A 21,982-nucleotide genomic window follows, 5' to 3' on the forward strand; every position below is an offset into this window, starting at 1 on the left:
CATAACAGTAGCCATAGACAATACATAAACAAATAACTTTGGCTGTATTCCAACAATATATCATTTACAGAAACAGGCAGAGGGCTAAGTTTGACCAGTAGACTGTAGTTTGCTAATTTGTTTTATACACATGGCAAAAATTGAAAACATGATACATGTTCTTGATTTAATTCCTATAGGAATTGAGAAGGATAAATAATATGAGATGGAAAATGACAGGAGGGAACAAAAGAATTGCATGAGAAGGAGGAGTTGGGCATAAGAAGGAGAGAATAGATGAAAAGAAAAACCGAAAAAGAAGGAATAGATATTAAAACAACTTCAGTTTCTTTGAAACCAATAAGATAAAAGAAAGTGAGTTTTGAGCCTTACCCAGGGCTGTGTTCTAGTTTTTCTGTACAAGACAAATTCATGTTCCTCACACCATTTTATTTTCAAATGACAAACTTAATCAAAGCAGGCACAATGAAGTTTGTGATATTAAATCACTGTCAAGTTATGCCTCTATAAAAATAATTGTCCAACTGACTGTCAGCTAAGTAACAACAATTTAGAAATACATAATTTATGACCAGGGATGATGAAATCTAGAAAATATTTCCCAGGAAAGAATTATGTTTTAGCTGCCCGATAGCAAAACAAGTTCTCCGTTATGAATACACTGATTCCTACAACATTTTTGCTATCTCAGAGATTAAAGTGTTTCTTTGAGATGTCAAATGCCTGATATTGCTAAAACTCTCAGAAAGTTTTGGAGATGGTTATTCTTGTTTTGCAAACATTTTCCCCTTCAACATACTTTGAAAGATGATTTCAGATGTCTTTAAAGAAGCTTTCTTTTTCATAGTTTCCTTATTGGCTTCTTTGCTTTCCTGTGCCAGCATGGAAATTATGTGAGCCAGCAGTACAAAGCCTTAAAAACATTTGAAGAGGCAATTCACACTGCTACTTTAGAGAATATTTTTAAAACACAAGAATCTGGGGGCTGAGAAATTCCACAACTATGAACAGTGGATCAAATAGGACCACTCGAGATTTCTGGAATGTGCCCTGTTTTCAGGGGTCCTTGTGGATGTAGATGTCTCCTTCTGTAGGGGGTGGTGTGGTGTATTGGTTATGGAAACTCACTGGCTTTGGACACAAATCACCTTGGCTTGAGTACCAGCTCTGTCTGTGGCTCAGCTTTTCCATCTGTAAAACGAACATGATAATATCAGTATTGTCTTAAAGAATCTTTTGAAAGATCAAATGAATGAAATACATGTGAGCACTTAAGAGAATGTCTGGCATATAGGAAGTATTCAATAAATGTTATTACAATTAATAAGGAATAGACAGAAACCATAACAAGTCTGATTTTCTTTTGAAAGTTTGGAAATACACACATCCCATAGGTGACAATCAGGTGGTTAAATATTGGCAATGTTAAGCTTTATAATGTATATATGCAATGCAAAATTGCCATGACAGTTTTTGTGCAGAGGCAATATTGAAGTTAATTATGTTTTAATCAAAATACAACTATTGCTGATTGAAAGTTGCCATGATGGTTAATGTATTGTAAGGTAAAGTTGATCATATTTTAATGTTAAACTTTAGCCTTGATATCTAAAAGGGGTCTAAGCTCAGAGGAGATGTTAAAGATAATTCAAATTCAACATAGCCCAAACTCATGTCAAACTTGGTCCAATTCCAACGTAACCCAACCCACTAATATTATTATTATTATTTACCCAGTTTTGTAAGCCAGAAACTTTGGAGTCTTCTTTGAACTTTCTTATCAAATCCAACCTACCAGTTTGCAAATTTTACCTCTTGCTATGTGATCTGAATGTTTGTATTCCCCACCCAAAATGTATATGTTGGAACTAATCTCCACTATGATTTTTAAAAGGTAGGGCCTTTGGAGGTGATTAGATCATGAAGGTAGAGTTTTCTTGAATAGGATTGAGATCTTTATAAGAGAGGCCTGAGGGAGCTTGTTAACCCCTCCCCTACCCTGTGAGAAGGTATCATATATGATAGAAAAGGACCTTGCCCAATACCAAATCTGATGGTGCCTTAGTTTTAGACTTCCCAAACTCTAGAACTATGAGGAATAAATGTTTTTATAAGCTACCCAGTCTATGGTAACTTGTTACAGCACCCCCAATGGACTGACACACCTAAATATAATCCCAAATTTAGACTTATTTTTCCATTGCCTTTATATATAACCATTGTAATCCAAGCTACCAATACCTCACATGTACTACTAGGTTAACCCCCTAATTGTCCCATAACCATTCATTTTCTCCCCTATAAGATCCATTTTTAAAACTCAGAATCAGCTTTATTATCTTAACTGATATCTACTTAACCTGCTGGATATACTAGCGCTTTCCATTTAGTCCCTCTGAAAAATAACCAATTTGTGCCCACGGCACATTAAGTGTTCACTGCTAGTGGATTACTCTTCAGGATGTTCACATATTTCTGTTCCAACCTGTGAAGCTGTATGTTTACTAAGAGCCCTAACCTGTTTGTGTCAGTTTTTGAAAAAGATTACATAATTTAATGAAGTATTATGTAAGTTGATGAAACATGAACACATTCATAATTCAAAGAGCTATTTTTTTCCTGCAAAAATTAGGTTGCATGCTTTGGGAAGACTCAATAAAGGCAAGTTTCTGTAAAGAAAATTGCTGTTCAATTAGGTATGAGCGAGATATCTGCAAAAGATCTGAAAATAAAACTCAAGGAGGATTATGCACTCAGAATGCTTGCAAGTGTATTTTAGTTCTTTCTTAAAAGAAATGGAAATTTGTAGATAACTTATAGATAAGAAAGAGGCCAGGGAAAGACATTCATCTAACCCATGCTTAAAGACAAAGTCTTGGATCTTCATGGAGAGATTGGTAAATGAGTGTACATTGTGAATAAAGTAGTAAAGTTGTGTGCATATGTCATTTTTTTTTGTAGTGGGGGTTGAACCCAGAAGTGCTTAACCACCCAGCCCTTTTTTGTATTTTATTTAGAGACAGGTGTCCCCGAGTTGCTTAGTGCCTCACTAAATTGCTGAGGCTGGCTTTGAACTCATGATCCTCCTGCCTCAGCCTCCTGAGCTCCTGGGATTACAGGCGTGTACCACCACACCTGGTACATATGGCCTTCTTAATGGTTATTTTTTTACCTTATAATTTTTTTATTTGTTCTAATTAGTTATACAGGACAGTAAAATGCATTTGATGCACTTTGATATATCATACATAAACAAGGTTTTGCAACCAACTGCTTAATTACCTGTATGGATCACCTGTGACAAAATTATACCTTGAATTTAATATATTTGAATTCCTTCCTCTTTGTTTATCTCATAGTCAAAAAATCCTTAATGTGATAGACAAGGTCTGACTTAGGTGAGTTTACTGAACTTCATCTTGAAACATTAAGTTCATGTTGAAAGTTTCCTCCTTGGGTCCCTGACCTTCTTTCAGTCTCCCTCAGCCCAGAGCACTCACTGCTTCCTTGTTCACCCCTCAGATCATTCCCTGATCTTCCCGAGGAGGTCAAATCCCCGTGGTCTTTGCTTTTGTTATATCACCTTAGCTTTTAGCCATGATAGTTGCAATTTTATATTTATTTTGTGATTATATGACTGGTGTGTGCTGTACGAGTTTCCTAGAGCTTCTATAACAAATAACCACAAATCAGATGGCTCAAAACAAAAAGAATTATTCTACCACTGTCTTGAAACCCAAAAGTCTGAAATCAAGCTGTCATCTGGTCCATGCTCCCTTTGAGAGTGCTAGGGAAGAATCCTTTCTTGTGTCTTTCAGCTTCTGGGAGTTCCTTGTATTCTTTGGCATTTTTGGAATTTAAGAAAGCAGCAAGAGAATCAGCACAAATATTAATAGTTGTAGAGGTGCCAATATTGATCCCCTTCATAAAACATGTCTCTACCAGGTAAGATTAAGGCTGACTCAGATTCAGTCACTGGATCAGGGGCTCCTATATTCTTCCTTATGAGAAACAAATATTTACTTTTGTGCAGACTTCTTTTGGATATAGAAATGGGTCATTGATGTCATTTTCATTCCTAAAAGCAACAGAAAGGAGGAGCTTGGAAACCAACCAGGAAAGACTATAATGTCCATTAGCAGATAACTACAAAGTATTTTACCATTTATTAAGCATCATCTAGGTCATAAACACTTCATATTATGGAAAATCCTCACAGCAACTGGTAGGATACAGATTCCTAGCCTCAGTTTATGAACAGTGAAACCAAGGCTCAGAGAGGTTAAGAAATTGGCCCCCAAGTCACACAGCTAATAAATGTGTCTTAGAATTGGAACCCAGTTTGTCTGGCTCCAAAGCCAACATATTTTCCATTTTGCCAAACTGTTTCCCAGAGTCTAACCTCTAAGGAAAAGAGCTAGTCCTTTGGTGTCTTCTCCTTTTCTTCCACTTAGCATTAGATGGCAATTGGATTTCTTGCTTTTCAAACTGCGATGTTTGCATCAGTCAGGGTGCACAAAACCACATAATCAACTTGATGCATCTTTCATGTCAAGTCATTTATGAAGCATTTTTTTTTATGAAAATAAAAATTCTAAGATGAAATGGGAGATTGAAAAATATATTTCCTGCTTTTAGGAAACTGCTTTGAGCTAAACAATCATGCCAGGTGTGGGAATAAAAGACCTCATATTCATCCTTCTAGACCTTTACAAGGGCTTTGATAGAAAAGTCTGAGAAATATTGCAATAGTATGGAAAACCACTTGTAAGAATGTATTAATCAGTGATCAGTTAGAGGCAGAAAAATGGAATCCATTCCAGGTATTCCGGAGAGGGTTCAACACCAGAAATTGTTTACAAAAAAGAAAAAAAAATGTATTGGTTGCCAGGAGCAATGGTGCATGCTTGTAATCCTATCGGGTCAGGAGGCCAAGGCAGGAGGGTCATGAGCCAGCCTCAGCAACTTAGCAAAGTGCTGAGCAACTCAGTGAGACCCTGTCTCTAATTTAAAAAATATGAAATAGGGCTGGGGATGTGGCTCAGTGGTCAAGTGCCCCTGAGTTCAGTCCCCAGTACCAAGAAAAAAAGAGTTTTGGTAAGGCACAAAAAACAAAAAGGGAAAGGCAAGCAAATGCAGCAAGTAGCCACTATAGAAAGCTACCCTAGGGACTGGCGGAACTATTATTAAGATTGGGGGGGGCGGCAAAAAAGGAAAAGGTGATATTTCCAGAGCCCAAGAGCATAGTCTTCACTGAAACTGTTCACAGCTGCTGCTTTTGGAATCCTGTCACTCCTGAAAATACCAAAGGCCATTGTAGCCTGTAGCTGCCTATGATGTCAGATCTGCTAATATCACTGTAGTGCTCAGTTGCTGGCAGCCACCAGCAATTGCCCATCACTACTTCTGCTGGAAAAATAGATGGCTATCTGCTGAGTCTGCTAAGTCTGCTAAGATATCACCAGGATTAGAGAAAAGTGTCTTCTCCTTTTCTTCCACTTTCCAATCTCTTGTCATTCACTCTCAGTGGCAGAACCTAGCCAGAGGCCAATAGGCAAGGGAGTCTGGAAAATGTAGTTTTTTGGTTTTTGCAATAATGAGTAAAGAAGGATTGGAATACTGCAATCAGGCAATTGACTGCTATTCCCTATTGTGTAATTAGTAATAAGAAAAATTCTCATAGAAATGTGTCCTTTTTTTTTTTTTGGTATCAGGGATTGAATCCTGAGCCACATTCCCAGCCCCCCCTTTTTTTAAGGGGAGGGGGAGGGGGAGAGAATTTTTTAATATTTACTTTTAGTTTTCGATGGACACAACATCTTTATTTTTATGTGGTGCTGAGGATCAAACCCAGTGCCCTGCGCATGCCAGGCTAGTGTGCTACCTCTTGAACCACATCCCCAGCCCCCCAGCACTTTTAAATATTTTATTTAAATGGCTTTGAACCATGATCCTCCTTTTGCCTCAGCCTCCTATCCCTCTGGGATTACAGGCGTGTGCCATCATGCCCAGCTACCTTATATTTCTTTCCAAGGAAGTTAAAGAATATGTATCTGATTTGAGAGAAAGATACAATTTCTTGCTTCCCCAAATCTATTTCTGAGTTCAGATAGTGAAAGTTTGTGTAACAAGTTTAGATAGTGAGGGATAGCAGAGAGAGAGAGAGAGAGAGAGAGAGAGAGAGAGAGAGAGAGAGAGAGAGAGAGAGAGAGAGAGAGAGAGTGTCAGGGAAATCAGCCTTTATTGTGTTCTAGTGTCAGACCTCACACAGAGAATCTTGAAAAAGCTGAAAACATTGAATGGATTCGTTTTTTAGTCTATCAAGCAATCATAGGATGACCCTATTGACCCTATCAAGAATAACTTTCTTAGGAAAGTGTTCCGCACACTGTACCCCATGGTTAATATTTATTTTGCCAAAACAAAAGCCCAAAGCTCCCATGTGCCTATATTTTGTAAATGATGTATATGATAGTCCCCCTTTTTATAAGCTCTGTTGTGCACATATATATATCACAGGCTTTGAACTGTTCTCCAGGTGACAACCCAATTTAACCTGATCTTATTTGATTCTGGGAGCCCCTTTTTACTAACAGCTTCCAGGACTTTATGTGACCTGCTGCCATAGGGAACCACTATTAGTGCTGTTTCAGTCAAATTGTGAAACATGTCTTAATTTTGTTTCAGGGAAGTATAATGTCAGCTCTGAACTTTACTCCTTGACTCTAGATGTTTGTGACTTTGGAAAATAGTTTTTCCACCCTATGAGCCTTCATCTACAAAATGGAGCAGGTAATATCTACCTCACAGGCTTTATCTAAAGACAAAATGAGATATGGAAACCCTATGGCACATTATAAAGTACCACACAAATGTAAGGATTTCTAGCTTCTCTAAGGTCTATTTGAAGTCCCCAACTTATGCTTCCTCTCTAGCAGTGGGTTCCCTTGAGCGGAGTCTCAATTCTGGACCCTTTCTTCACCTTTCTGTGATTCAGTACTTATCTGGGGCCTATCAGATACTTCTGGCTCTAGTTCCCAGGTGAATCCTGGCAGCCATAACCGATTTACTTGACTTTCTTTTCTGTCTCTAAACCATCCTAAATATTATCACCAGAGTTTTCATTCTAAAACAGATTACTGATTTTTCCTCTCTCAAAATGAAATAAAATAGAAATGTTCATTAATTCACCTTTGCTTACAAGTCCAACTTTTTTAAAGTAGATAATCAATACCCTTTTCTAATCTTATCTGTCCCTCACCTCCAGCACCAAAGTTCTAGTCCTGTGGTCTACCCCTTTCTGCTAAAACTCTAAGAGGCCTGGACTTGAATTCTGGCAGAGCCTCTAGTTGTGTGAACTGGGACATGTTACTTACCCTTTCTGTGCTCCAGTTTTTCTCCTCTGTAAAAGAGAATAATAACACTACTTATTGTATGGGATTGCTTCTAAAATTACATGGGGTAAAGTCATATCTTCAATACTTTAAGAATATTCTACACAGTAAATGAGCATATATAAAACCTCTATGGCAAACTGCAGAGTATCTTGCAAACCTTCTCTGTGAGCTTTCTTTGACCATTCCCTAGATTCTTGCCTCCATTTTGATACTCTCTGAATGTAATATTCTCAAAGAACTTTGTCTTTCATTTTTGGTAGCTGTAGTATCATGGCCTTGTGATCTATGTATAGGTCAGATGGTTCTTAATGGTGTCTTCAGCTGGCACAGCACAAGCAGCAAAATAAGTTTGTTGAACTGACTGAACTAAAACCTAAATTCCTAAGACATTTTTAGTTGATAACATGGATTAGTATTCTTATTTGCACATTTCTTTACCCTAGGACAACAACTCCAAAGGTGAAATTTCAGCCTTCACTGATTAGGTGACTGGTATGTACCAGTACTATTCCACTGGTTAGTTCCAGACCAGCAGTAGCAGCAACTGGGGATTGTTAGAGCAGTAGAACTGTGGCCTGCAGACCCCAGACCTACTGAATCAGATTCTCTGGGACTGGGTAGAGATTTGTGTTTTAACAAGATGCTAAAGACTTATGCATGCTAATGTCCTAGAAGCACTGGCATAGAGTTGGAAGGAGAAAAAGTTCCAGGTTTCTTCATTTGACATTTTATAGAGAAGTGCCTATCTGTGATAGAAACTGTCTCTGATTAAGCATGCTTTCTAGCCAACTGTATCATATTTTCAAATAAGCAAAATTTCTTAGAATCCAACAGAATTTTCTCTAGTTCTCTGAAGTGTGAGGAACAGTAATTTTTATTGGATTGTTATATGTCTAGCAAATTTTAAGTTAGACAAATAGAGAAAACTAAGGCTAAGGGAAAAAAAGAGACACATTGGTACTTTATTGATCAAGTCTGTAAAAGTGTGGCTTGTATTGAATCCATTGACCACACTATCCTTAAAAGCATTATGCCCAACTATTAAATGGAAGAAAACATCTTAGTTTTTGTTTTTACACTTAGGCTTTACCCTTCCACAATGAATATAGGGATTGTATATTGCAAACAGGAATGGTTCACGGCTGGAACCTGTTATAAATGTCGTCTTCTCGGCTGTGGGAATAAACACTTCAGAGCTTAGATATTAATTACTGTCACATGAAAAGCAAGGAGATGTATTATGACTTCTTGGCTGTCAGAAAGCCCATCTTCTTGCAAATGGCAGCACTTCACAGGGGTTTTTACATGGTATAGTTTATAATTTGCATGGCTGACCTATTATTTTAAAATACCAACAGGAAGATTAAGAATGTCGACACAAAAGCAGCACCAACCAATGCCCTTTGGCCCTCCTAAACTTGAAGCAGAAAGCTCCCATGCCTTTTAAGGAAGATTATAATCTTCCAAAATAGAAAAAGGGGTTACAAAAGAATTATGTTCTATAATAAGTTTAGGACAATCCAGAATTCTCCTCAAGCAATTGCAGAGTTCAATGTGATTTGTTTACATATGCTTGCCCTGACTGGGTAATTTGGGCATAGGTTGTTTCTAATAAAAGGATGGCTAGCTCTGGAACAGATTTGTGTCTGAAAATTTGATCTGTTCCTGAATTCTGGACTGTTTTGGGATCTCATCCTTTGGTGGATTGCCAATGGAATAAATCACACACGGCTTTTGTGAAACGTGCATGACCTCAGGACATTGGGACTTCTCTAAGCAGATAGGGCTAAGTGGAATTAAGTGAATTAGTCTTTGTAAACCACATTGCATAATGCCTGCCACATGGTAAGTACTATATAAATGTTTTCTAAATCCATGAGAAGTTTTACTTTGAACTAAGGAATGTTTCATCTGTTCTTCTAGGAAGACTTGGACTGGAAAATGGATTGATCTTGCAAGAATGGGTGTCCTGGGGTTCAGGCTGTGGAACTCCCATGATTCAATTAGTACCGATTACATTATTTTTGGTTACAACTGCCATTTTTCCAAGTTCCTACCTAGGATTCCTTGTGGCAATGCAGAGTAGCAGAAAGCACATTGTATTGGGGGTCTCATTCTAGATACTGCACTGCCATTTATTAGCTGAGGACTTTGGGTAAGTCACTTCACCGCTACCTGATCTTCATTTTTCTTCCATGTAGAAGCTAACAAAGGATATATCCTCGTGGATATATCTTGAAAGCACTATTCACACGGATGGCTTTATCCTCAGATATTCACTTCCAGTATAACTAGGGGGGGGCAGCCTACATAATTGGTGAGTCACTGAGGATGAATAGCTAAGAGTTGACATATTTCCCAGAGGGGTGGAGCAGAGATGCTGCAGTGGGAATGTCAGGAAACTCCCTTTGGTGAGCAGCATGGGGAGACAGGAGAATCCCTCAGTTGCTACTATTATAATTTTGAAATCTAAGGTTCACTGAGACACTTCAAGATACTTCAGAAGTGTCCTCCTCACTCACAATCGAGGATATTTATTGTAATTGTCATTGTTTCTTGCCCACCCAGCATCCATTCTGTCTTCTTTTCTAGCAGAACCATGCATTTTTTCCATTTTTTAATTGGCATGTTATAGTTGTATATAATGATGGGATTCCTGTTACATATTCATACATGTACACAATATAACAATATAATTTGGCCAATAGCTCCAGAACCATGTATTTTTCAGCCATGTTTCCTGGGAGAAGCTGATCCTATCCACATCTTCAGAGAGCTCAAATGGCTTAAGGTTATTCTCCTTAAAGTGGCACAGACAACTCTGAAAGATGAGATCAAGGAAAGTTTGCTGCAAGCTTTCTGGGGAAGTTTCCTCACTCTCAAGAGAAAGTAACAAAAATAGTTTCTAGTTTACTTGGGGTTCCTGAGCCTAGAGGAGACACCCAAAATGGCTCTAGTCATTGCTACTTGCTTAACACTGAAGTCAATGCTGAGGATGTCAAAAACAGAAAGATGCTAAGGGCCAGGGTGGGAGAGGTAAAGACATAGTGAGCTGAAATCACACCAACTGACACTAAGCTTCCCATGTGTTATCTCATCAATCATTATAGCAGTGTTTGAAGAAGGTGATGTTATCCCTGCTGTATGGGATGAGCAAACCAAGAGGTTAAATCGCTCAGGGTCACTGATCACATAGGTGGAAGATTTAGAACTCAAACTGAGGTTTTTTCCAAATTCCAAGGTTGTGTTTAAGTTGTGGTCTCCTCACAACCTTGCCTTGATGATTAAAAAAAAAAAAGGTCAAGAAGCAGTATAGTTACTGTGGCCATGAAGTTAGCAGATCTGGGAGTTAGATGGCCTGGGGCTTCTCTTTCTCTCTCTGTTGGCTTTGCTGCCCAGCATTTGACCTTTCTTGACCTCCATTTCATCATGTGTAAGACAGTTGGACCAGATGTTTACCGAGGTTCTTTTTGGCTCTAAGATCTTTCGAAATGCTTGGTAAACCACAGGGAGGGATGAGAGAAAATAAATAACATACATTTGGTATCTTGAGAAAGGGTGCTGGGCAGGATTTCCTCTTTCAGCCCGAGATTCAGGGAACCTGAAGAACAACAGAAGGTTCCATGTGGCATTCAGTTGGACAAGCCAAAACCAGTTTAGATTCCTTGCTATTGCAAGAGGAATAGGGCTAAAAAAAGAGACCAAATGAGGACTCTTTTCTATAGGGTCTTCCTCAGCTATCCAACCAGCTTGATTGCTGGGTTACTGAAGAGGGAGTTAGGTTCTGAAGGGCATTCATATTTTTTTTGCTTTTTAAAAATTTTTAGATAAACATGACAGTAGGGTATATTTTGATATATTATACATATGTGGAGTGCAACCCATTCCCATTATCACAGTATGGGGCATGGGCATATAATACACTTTAAAACATTTGACTTCTGTTTATTTTTTGTTTTTTGTTTTCCTTTTTTTGGTCTTTATATTTACATGTAAGAGTTGTACATATTTATGGGTTACAAAGTGATGTTTTCATAGATGTATATGTTATATAATGATCAAATTAAGGCAATTACATCCATCATCTTCAATATTTATTATTTCTTTGTGGTGAGAATATTAAAAAATCCCCTTTCAGGTCTTTTGAAGTATATATTAAATATCACACAAACAACTTTTCTAGTGCTATAATCAGAGATAACAATAGTGCTCAGAGAGGCTTTGGCCCTGAATTATCAGGGATGTACCCCTTTGCCAGAGACCTGTATCTCTTTTTGGGGTTAAGAAAGGAATTGAGACTCAGATATTGTGAGTCCCTTAATTCCCCCACTTTTAATACCTTTATTTTATTTATTTATTTATTTTTATGTGATGCTGAGGATTGAACCCAGTGCCTCACACATGCCAGATGAGTACAATACCACTGAGCCACAATCCAAGCCCTCTTTAAGTCTCTTTCTATATTAGTGTGTAGAGCTGCTGTAAAAAAGTATCACAAACTGGGTGGATTAAATACAGGTTTATTATCTCGGTTTTGGAGGCTAGAAGTTCAAAATGAAGGTGTTGGCAGGACCTGCTCCCTGTGAAACCTGTAGGGGACACACTTTCCTGGCCTGTTCTAGCTTCTGGTAGTTTCCTGGCCATCCATGACATTCTTTGGCTTGCATCACTGGTTCCAGTATCTGCCTCCATCATCACATAACTGTCTTCTTCCTATGTGTCTCCCTCTTGTAAGGAAACCAATCATATTGTATATTAAGTATCCACCTTATTTCAGTATGGCCTCATTTTAACTGATTTTCAATAATGCTTTCCACATCAGGTTACATTCTGAGGTACTGGAATTAGGAATTCAACACATCTTTTAGGGACACAATTTGACCCATAATAGCACCCATCTAGGCAAATTCCTACCTACATCTAATTAAGTTCTTACTGTATGAAACTTTGTTCATCTATTTGGGGCAACTACACCCCCCTTCAATGCCACTTTCATATTTGCTGAAGGTTGATTCTGTCCTTAAGAAATTTTGAGGGTGAAACAGGAGAAACTGGATGTTCCTGGAGTAGAAGCCACAAACTGGCACTTCAAGTATTCGTGTGTACACAAATCCTTTGAGGATCTTGTTGAAAAGCAGTTCTGAATGTAGTAGGTCTGGGTGGGGTCTGAGATTCTGCCTTTCTAAAAATCTGATGCTGCTGATCTAGAGTAGCAAGACTCTAGATCTAGAATAGATCTGTTTACATATGTTTAAACATGACTAAAATTATTCTTGGGATATTTCAAAACTTCAGCACACAGCTGAAGTTTTGAAATATCCCAAGAATAATTAGGAAAAGTCTCAGTAAACTATTTGACAAAATATTCCAAAATGGGAGAGAGCAATTCAATTATTTTCATTTGAGAGTGAAGTCAGAAACATCTGTGCACATTCATCTGGATGGATACAGTGTTTTCTAATTTCTGGACCATGGTGAATTTTTGAGACATGCATGTCAAAAGCTTTGACTCTTAGAAACGGACAACTTCAGTGTTTAGGGCAACCAAGAAACTTCCTGTCTAAGTATGCCAGAAAAACTTTGTTTGGAGAAACCTCAGGCCAATTTTGTAAGGGACTACCTATTTCTTACCGTGAGGAGTCAAACAGGCAAATTTCTTTGGGTTCTGTTGGAGGCTTGGTCCTGGGACCCACCCAGATGATCCCTGAAGACCACATCTGTGGCTTTGCTCATGCCCACACCCATAACCCTCCTTACTTGCTAATTCCCTCACACTCTCAATGACTCCCAGACGCACCTCACCATGCTAGTTAGGAACCAGACCAGCATGTACAGAGACCAGGTGGAAGAGCTAGAGTGAATCCAACTTGTGGAAGGTTTACCCTCTGGATGAACTTCCATAGAATAGGCTCTAGAGAAGTGCAGTCCTTTGTGATGTCAGAGGCTGGCAACTTGGTTTTCCATAGTGACCTGATTATTTCAGCTCAAAAAACACCCATGCACTATTGGCTTTCTTACAATATTTAGTTAGACAACTATCTTTCTAGAAAGTTCCGAGTATTTGGCATCATGTATCTTTTGGGTGACAGTGTTAGTTTGTTTCCACGGTCAGCTATCAGAATACAAATCTCTATAACATCTCCAGAGTTGGGATATGGAGGAGAACAAAAAACAGCATAAAGTTTTGTTTACCTGTTGCTGTAGAACAAATTCTCCCCAAACTTAGTGGGTCAAATTGGTAACTATTTTACTTGCTCATGTTTTTGCAGATTAGGGATTTGGAGAGAATGGCTTGTCTCCGGTTCACAATCTCCAGGCCCTTGGCTGGGTGGTTTGAATGGCTGGAAACTAGTTGAAATGGTTTAATTGGGGCCTCAGTTCTATGCTATGTGGTATCTTCATGTGGCTATTTGGGTCTTCTCATAGTGGCCTCAGTATAGTTAGGCTTCTTATGATCAGATAGTGGAAACTTCCAAGCTTTCCAAAGGCTTGATGCTCAGAGGGTTAGCTCAGAAAAAGCACAATGGCATGTTCAACTGGTCAAAGCAAGTCCACAAGCCTGGCAAGGTAGTACATGCCTATGATTTCAGCTACTCAGGAGGCTGCAGCAGGAGGATTTGCAAATTCGAGGTCAGCCTCAGGGAAGTGAGACCTTGTCTTAAAATAAAAAATAATAAAAAGGGCTGGAAATATAGCTTAATGGTAGAATGCCCTCTGGATTCAACCCCCAGTACTACAAAAAAGAAAAAAGAAGAGTAAAAATAAATAAGTAAAAAAGGTTGAGGATATAGCTCAGTGGTAGAGCACCACTGGGTTCAATCCCCAGTACTGCAAAAACAAAAGAAGTTGAGTGTGGTGGTGTACTCTTGAAATCCCAGCACCTTACCGGACTGAGGCAGGAGGATCACAAGTTCAAAGCCAGCCTCAGCCACTTAGTGAGGCCCTGAGCAACTTGTCAAGACCCTTCTCTAAATAAAACACCAAAAAGGGCTGGGTATGTGGCTCAGTGGTTAAGCGTCCCTGGGTGCAATCTCTAGTACCAACAGCAACAACAGCAAAAAACAAAGCAAGTCAGAGGATCAATAAATTCAAGGGGAGGGGAAATAGGTTCTATACCTCTTTATGGGAGGGGTGGTGAGAATTTTTAGACATCTTTAAGCAAAGAGAGAAGTGGAAAGAAACATTTTTTTTAATCTAATCAGAGCTTGGCTAGAACATTAAGTCAAGCCCAGCAGTCAAGAGAATTTCCTGTGATTCCTGAGTGCATCCTTCCAGTGGCCAATTTTTAACTTTTGGGTGGATAGTCAGCAAATGGTCTTTGAACCTTCAGACAGACAGACAGACACACACACACACACACACACACACACACACACAGAGTCTTTTAATTTTTTTAAACTTCCCTTTTGCTAGACCTTGCTAAATAATGATTTCTTAAAATTTTTCATATTTTTGTTGTTTTACAAAAGTCATTTAAACCATACATACATTTTCACTTACAAAGTTATGATTTTGTTGCAGGATACACAATAAGATATATAAGTGCCTATCTACTCACCTTCCCAAAAGGAACAACTGCAAACAGTTCATTGTGTCCCTCTTTATACCTTTTCCTATATATGCATATTCAAGTATATGTGCATATGCTCACAGTTTTCCTTAAATGAGATATTACACTGTTATTTTAAATGGAAAAAGCAACTTGCAAAATACGTCATGGTGATTGTTTCATACTAATATACCTACACACTGCTTTCTTTCTCTATTTTATTTTTTTGCAGTACCTCTACCACTGGGCTACATCCCCAACCCTTTAATTAAAAAAAAAAAAATTGAAGCCAGAGGCAGTAGCACATGCCTGTAACCCCAGCAACTTGGGAGGCTGAGCAGGAGGATCATGAGTTGAGCCAGCCTCAGTGATTTAGAGACCCTCGACAACCTACAGAGACCCTGTCTCAAAATAAAATTTAAAAAATGGCTGGGGATGTAGCTTAGTGATAGAGCACCCCTGGGATCAATCCCCAGTACCAAGAGCACCCCTGGGATCAATCCCCAGTACCAAGAAAAGTTATGTTTTTAAAATTTTGAGACAGGTTCTTGCTAAATTGCCATGCTGTCCTTGAACTTGTAATCTTCCTGCCTCAGTCTCCTGGGTAACTGGAATTATAGGAATGTACCACCAGGCCTGGCACTGTTTTCTTTTAAATGGGCGCATGTTGTTCCATCTTATCAATGTGACATAATTTATGTAAAGACTCCCTGATAGTGGACTTTCAGTTTGAAACTTTAAGTAGTAAAAATGACAACTGAAATAAATATATAAATATATATATATATATATAAATATATTTTATAAATATATATATATATATTTTATAAATATATATATATATATAAATATATTTTATAAATATATATATATATAAATATATTTTATAAATATATATATATAAATATATTTTATAAATATATATATATAAATATATTTTATAAATATATATATATAAATATATATAAATATATTTTATAAATATATATATAAATATATTTTATAAATATATATAAATATATTTTGCATCTATACATTTTTGTACATGTGTAGGTATTTTTACATGGTAGATGCCTGGAGTTGTAACCTGGGTTAGAGAACATGGGTATATACAATTTCAAAAGATACACTCAATGGATCCTCAAAATCTGGAGTGCTGAATTACATTCCTCCATAACCCTGAAAACAGTGGTTAATACTAATGCTTTTAATTCTTCCAGGTTAATCGATGGGTGAAAATAATATCCTATTATTGCATTTCTTTCCTATAATTACTGGTTAACTTTTATTCCTTTCTCTGAAATATCCTGGTATCAGTTGTCAAGTTAAAATATTCTTTATATTTTTGCTAAATATCTGTGGAGCTCCTTATATATTAAACCTTTATTATTTCCGAAAGTGAAATTTCTAGATATGATATTGATGGGTCAAAGGGTTGACCAGTTAAGGGAAGGCTTTTGACATTTCCTAGTGGAGTTTCAAGGAACCTTCTTAAGTCTTCCTTCTGATTATACTCCATGGATGAATTGAGTCTCAGTTCTTGCCAGTATACAAAAGACCTCTGTACAAAGGAGATAAAGCTGTGAACTACACACCAATATATTCTAAGGCTATTGAGGACCAGCTGTGCTTAGCTACTTTGCAAATAATTAGCAAACTTCTGAATGTAGCTGGGCTGAGAGGTGGCCCATGAACCATTTTAAAAGCCAAAGATCTTTCATTCATTGATTGTGCACTTTTTCTTGTTCCCCTGAACAAGGGAATCTAGTCTCTGGTTAGTTACTGAGATATTTGCTGATTACTTATGAACCAGGCACTATGTTAGTCACTTAAGATCTGGAATCTCTAATGATAAGGTCAGTTTTTGACTATGACAATTTAGTTGAGTAGGCCATTTGCAATGCCAGATTTCTTCTTTTTTGTGTGATTTGGATTTTAGACTTTATGAGGCTGTTACATAATTGTATCATTTAATCACTAAGTTAAGCTGGCCACTTAGCCTTTGAACCTCAACGTGACTCTTGTGTTCTCTACTCACATAAAGAACAAAGCAGTTAAAATTTTGTTAGACATGGCTGTAAGTGAAAGAGAAAACTGGTAAAAAGTTGAAAAGCAGATAAGTTGTGGTGTGTGGACATGCACAGGAAATAAGTTGCTCTTAAAGGAAATATGATTTAGGAGATAGCCAGGGGCTTGCAAAACACTTTTGTCATTTGAGAATCTAGAAATTTGCAAAGGTCTCAGGATATACCTCAGCAATCTCCTAAACTTAATACATTTTAGAAACATTTCATTAAAAACTAGTTCTACAAAGATGATTATGGTTAGGAGATTTGTATACCAGTTATTTGAAGTCTTTAAAATCCAGATCATTATCATGAGTGACTGAAAAGTTGTTACAACTCGAGGTGTTTTTTTTGTTTGTTGGGTAGTCTAGTGACTTGTTCAGTTGGAACCTTTGAAACATATGTGGGTACCCTGTACATGCACAGCATGGATGTGTTTGCTACTGATGTTCTCAGTAGTTGGAGGGTCATAACTAATCCCTAGCACATGGGATTTAAAATATGAGAATTTTGTTTGAGTCTTAGCTTTCTTCCTAGTTGAGTCTGCCATCTTTGGGGAGTCACTAAGCTCAGTGCCTTGTTTTCTTGTCTTTACAGATGAGACTATAGATGCTGGCAACAGAACTTTGTAAAAACAACCTCTAGATGGGAACAAAGCAACCTTGAAATAGGAAAGTATAAAATTCCTTATCAATGTGAGTTTATTATTTTGTTATAATAATAAAAACCATATTTATTCATCAATCCATTAATAGTTGCTGATTACCTGCCATCAACCGGGCATTAGGCTAAGTATTGGAATAGTGAAATGAACAAGACCCGATTTCTGCCTTGGTAGAGTTTATAGGCCAGTGCAGATGATGGTAAAGATAGTCTAGTCCAGTCATTGCCATGCTCGATGGAGCTGGCTCATGTGCACTCACAAGAACTGATTGTTAAATTTTCAGGAATTCTGAAAAGCAAGTTGTTAAACATAACCATTATTAAAAATAAAGTTCTATGGTTGACTCTTATTATTCATGGATTCCATATTTATGAATTTGCTTATTCAATAAAATTTATCTGTAACCCCTAAGTCAATACTTGTGGTCGTTTGCGAACATAGGCATGTGCAGAGTTGTGAAAAGTTTGAGTTGTCCCATGTCATGTTCCTGGCTGAGGCTGAATAAGGCCTCCTTGTTTCAGCTCTCATACTATAAATGAATGTCCTTGAATGGCATATTTAGTACCATGTTTTTCACTTTTCTGTGTGTTTTTTTAATGGGTGATATTGCTGTCTAAAATGGCCCCTAAGCAGAGTGCTGAAGTGCTGTCTAGTGTTCTGAAGAACAAAAAGGCCATGATGTGCTTTATGGAGAAAGTACAGGTGTTAGATAAGCTTCATTCACACATGAGTTATAGTGCTATTGGCTAGGAGTTCAATGTTAATGAGTCAGAAATATGTATCTGACAAGGTGCCTTTAAATAGAAATACATATAAAACAAGTTTTTGTATCGATTGGTTAGTGAAAATGTTTTTATCACAGGCTCACAGGAACCTAACTTTGCATTTCTCCTAGAAGCATTGATTCAATATTTGTTAATTCAGTGTTTGCAGCAACTTTTTAGAAGATAACTACTGTGAATAATGAGAATTGACATTATGAACTTAAAATAAATTACACAAAAGATTTAAAATTCCCCAAACTCCTTATTCCCTAATTATTTTGCTACATACTACTAGTATCTATGTTTGTAACATTATTTATGTCTATTGTATTTGAACAGTAGAAATACTATATGATGGGGGTATTACCATGCATTTCTTTCCAACTACCTCACGTTCAGTGATACCAAGTCAGTAGTTTGACATAGGCCTAGGTGGGAGCATTGTATACCATGGAACAAATCAAGGTTCTTTCCCCCTACCCCCCACCTAGTTAAACATTTACCATACATAAATACCTTCAACTGTCTTTAGAGGCCTGTTCTTGGAGTCCACTCTCAGGTTTTTGGAGAGTGCCCAAAGTTATAGAAGATTTTTCTCCTCTTACCTCCACACCAGGTCCATTAGCCAATGACTGACTTGGGTTCTCATGTTTTGCGGTGGGATTTACACTCCTGAGCTTCCCTTGGGATCCCAAAGCCTGAGATCATAACCTCATTTGGCTCCCTCCTCTTTCCTGTCCTGTTCTCTTACCCTTACAAGTTTTTCCTGGGAGCTCTTCCTTGATCAATCGCTTACACACAAATCCAAGTTTCAGGGTTTACTCTTGAAGTATCCCATCTCAACAGTACTCAAGCCACCAGTGTACATGCATCCCAGGTCCTAGTAGTACTAGTAGATCTTGATTTTCTGGTTTAACTCCTCCTTAATAAGCCAGTGCAGGTGGGCTTGGTGGTGCATGACTGTAATCCCAGAGGCTCAGGGGCTGAGGCAGGAGAATTTCACTTTCGAGGCCAGCTTCAGTAACTTAATGAGGCCCTATCTTAAAATAAAAAATAAAAAGGGCTGGGGATGTGGCTCAGTGGTTAAGTGCCCCTGGGTTCAATCCCTAGTTTAAAAAAAAAACGTGGATGTGTAAATGATGTGATTCTGCAATCTGTATATGGGGTAAAAATGGGAGTTCATAACCCACTTGAATCAAATGTATGAAATATGATATGTCAAGAGCTTTGTAATGTTTTGAACAATAAAGCCATTGCTTTACAATTTTATTCTTTAATTTAAATGGCCTGTAAACATGTGAATTAAAAGCTTTTCAGGTTTTGTAGCTGCTACTTAATGTGCTTAATGCATTCACATTTTGATAAAATATGAAAGATTACTGGAACATTGTCATTTACCCTGACTGGCTTCTTGATGGGTTTGCCTCTGCTGAGCTCAGCTAGTGGCCTTGAACTCTGACATGCAATAATAAATCAAGCTTTCATCAAGTTCTTCTTAGCTTGTTGAGAAACAAAAACCCATAAGCAATGCTGCAATAACTTCCTTTGAAATTCTAATTTCTTTTACTGTGATCAAAACATGTGAGAAGTAGTAGTCAAAAAGCCCACCGTGCTGTTATATACAACAGGAATATGATTCTCTAAATAGGTTCTTCATTTTCAAATTATTCTTGCTGTTAGCAAGTGCCAGCTCAGATGCATGGTCTGGGTAATTCTGCAGTAATTAAATGCTTGCTTAGGAAAACAATTTTAGATCACTAAATTGCTTTATTGCATTTTGAAAGGCTGAAAGGGGCATTCAGTCAGGTAGAGGCTATGTGTGTTCTAAACAAGACTCAAATTATTCACATGGGCAAAGACTGAATTTGAGAAGGAAGAGATTTGGGGCACAGGGCAATTATTGCTCCAACAGTCATTGTAGAGTTAAGTAGGCCTCATAAAAGGAGGCCTAGCTCAAAGATCCCTGGCAAAGTTTTGAGGATAAGGAAGAAGTGCCTCCTTGGCTAATCTTACTTTTTAAAGTGAGACAACTTAATGCTAGGGATTTTACTTACTTTCATGGATTACTCCATGGTTCAAACAGCTCTGTACAAGAAAGAGTTCCCGCCAACTTCAGTTAAATTATGTAATTCAGAGGAAAGCATAAAAATTATGATTTCATAAAGTATGACATAGGTGGGAAAATTTTTAGTATAAACATTGGGAATTACATATATTACTGCACACAAAACAAATGCTTCACTGAGGCTTCTAACTATATTCATGCTTTTGTTTTTCCCCCTGTATTTTTTATTGAACAATTATCTACCCATGGTGAAATGCACACATTTGAGATGCATAGCTTGATGAATTTTAAGAATATATCTTCTCATATAACTATCTTCTAGGTAAAAAGAGAATAATTTAATCACCCTAGATAAGTCCCTCATGTTCCTACCCAAATAATACCCTCTTCCAGAAGTAACCACTACTCTTATTTTAAGACAGATTTGTTTCAGTTGTTCTTGACATACATATAAATAGATGCTCTCTTTTTAATTTTGTCTGATGTCTTTTGCATATCATAATGCATTTGATATTTACCCATGTTGTAGTATCCCTTTTTATTGGTAGGTGGTATCCAGTTGTATAGATCTACCATGGTTTATCTGATCTCTTGTTGATGAATTGTCTCTCAGTTTCTGCTTACTATGAACACAGCTTCTATGTATATTCTTGAATAGGTATTTTTGTAGCAATGTACAAAACAAGGCTGTTTGAATACTTATTTTAGATATATACCCAAGTAGCATTGCTGGGTCTGCCTTTGAAATTTACAAAAAAAAAAAAAAATCCATAGAAATTGGAAGGATACAGAAAAAGTGACTTTGTCCAATATCTGTTCTTGACAAGGTGAGGAGAAAACTTTGTACTACCTATGACATTGCTTCAGCAGTTAGACTTGAAATATCTCAACTTATTGGTCAGCCATGAGGAATTGGGGAAATGGAATTCTGGTTTTTGTTTTGTGTGTGTGTGTGTGTGTGTGTGTGTGAAATGAATTTAAACATCACATGTCAAACGGAAGCATTCAGGAGCCTTTGCAAAGGAATTCTTGTTACTTTGGGAAATTAAGCTAATTTGAGACTCAACACCTGGACACAGGATCGTCTGGGTTCACCTTGGGATCACTCATGGCCTATGATAATCAAGCTCTGCTGGGAAAAGGGTACATTATGAGACTTCAGTGCTGCCAAAGTGCCACAGAAGCCGACCCATTGATCCCCAGGGGCTCACACTCCAGAATTGTTCTTTGCCAACAACTCTGATAATGGAACTGGGCTGCAGACCAGCCTAACCACACAGAACACAGGGCTGGTAGACTTGTAAAGGGGTTATGGCGCCCCCTGGGGGACACTGAAAAGTTCCTGCTGTAGACATAACTTCCCCAGGTCAAGTTCAAATTGTAATGAGTAATTTCTCAGGCATCCCTCTTTCAGTAATCCTCTTCGAAAGTCTCAAAGTAAACTTAAAATTTTTCTGAGTTTTATTGGGGAACAACT

Source organism: Marmota flaviventris, chromosome X (genome assembly GCF_047511675.1).
Source record: "Marmota flaviventris isolate mMarFla1 chromosome X, mMarFla1.hap1, whole genome shotgun sequence".
Taxonomy (NCBI): domain Eukaryota; kingdom Metazoa; phylum Chordata; class Mammalia; order Rodentia; family Sciuridae; genus Marmota; species Marmota flaviventris.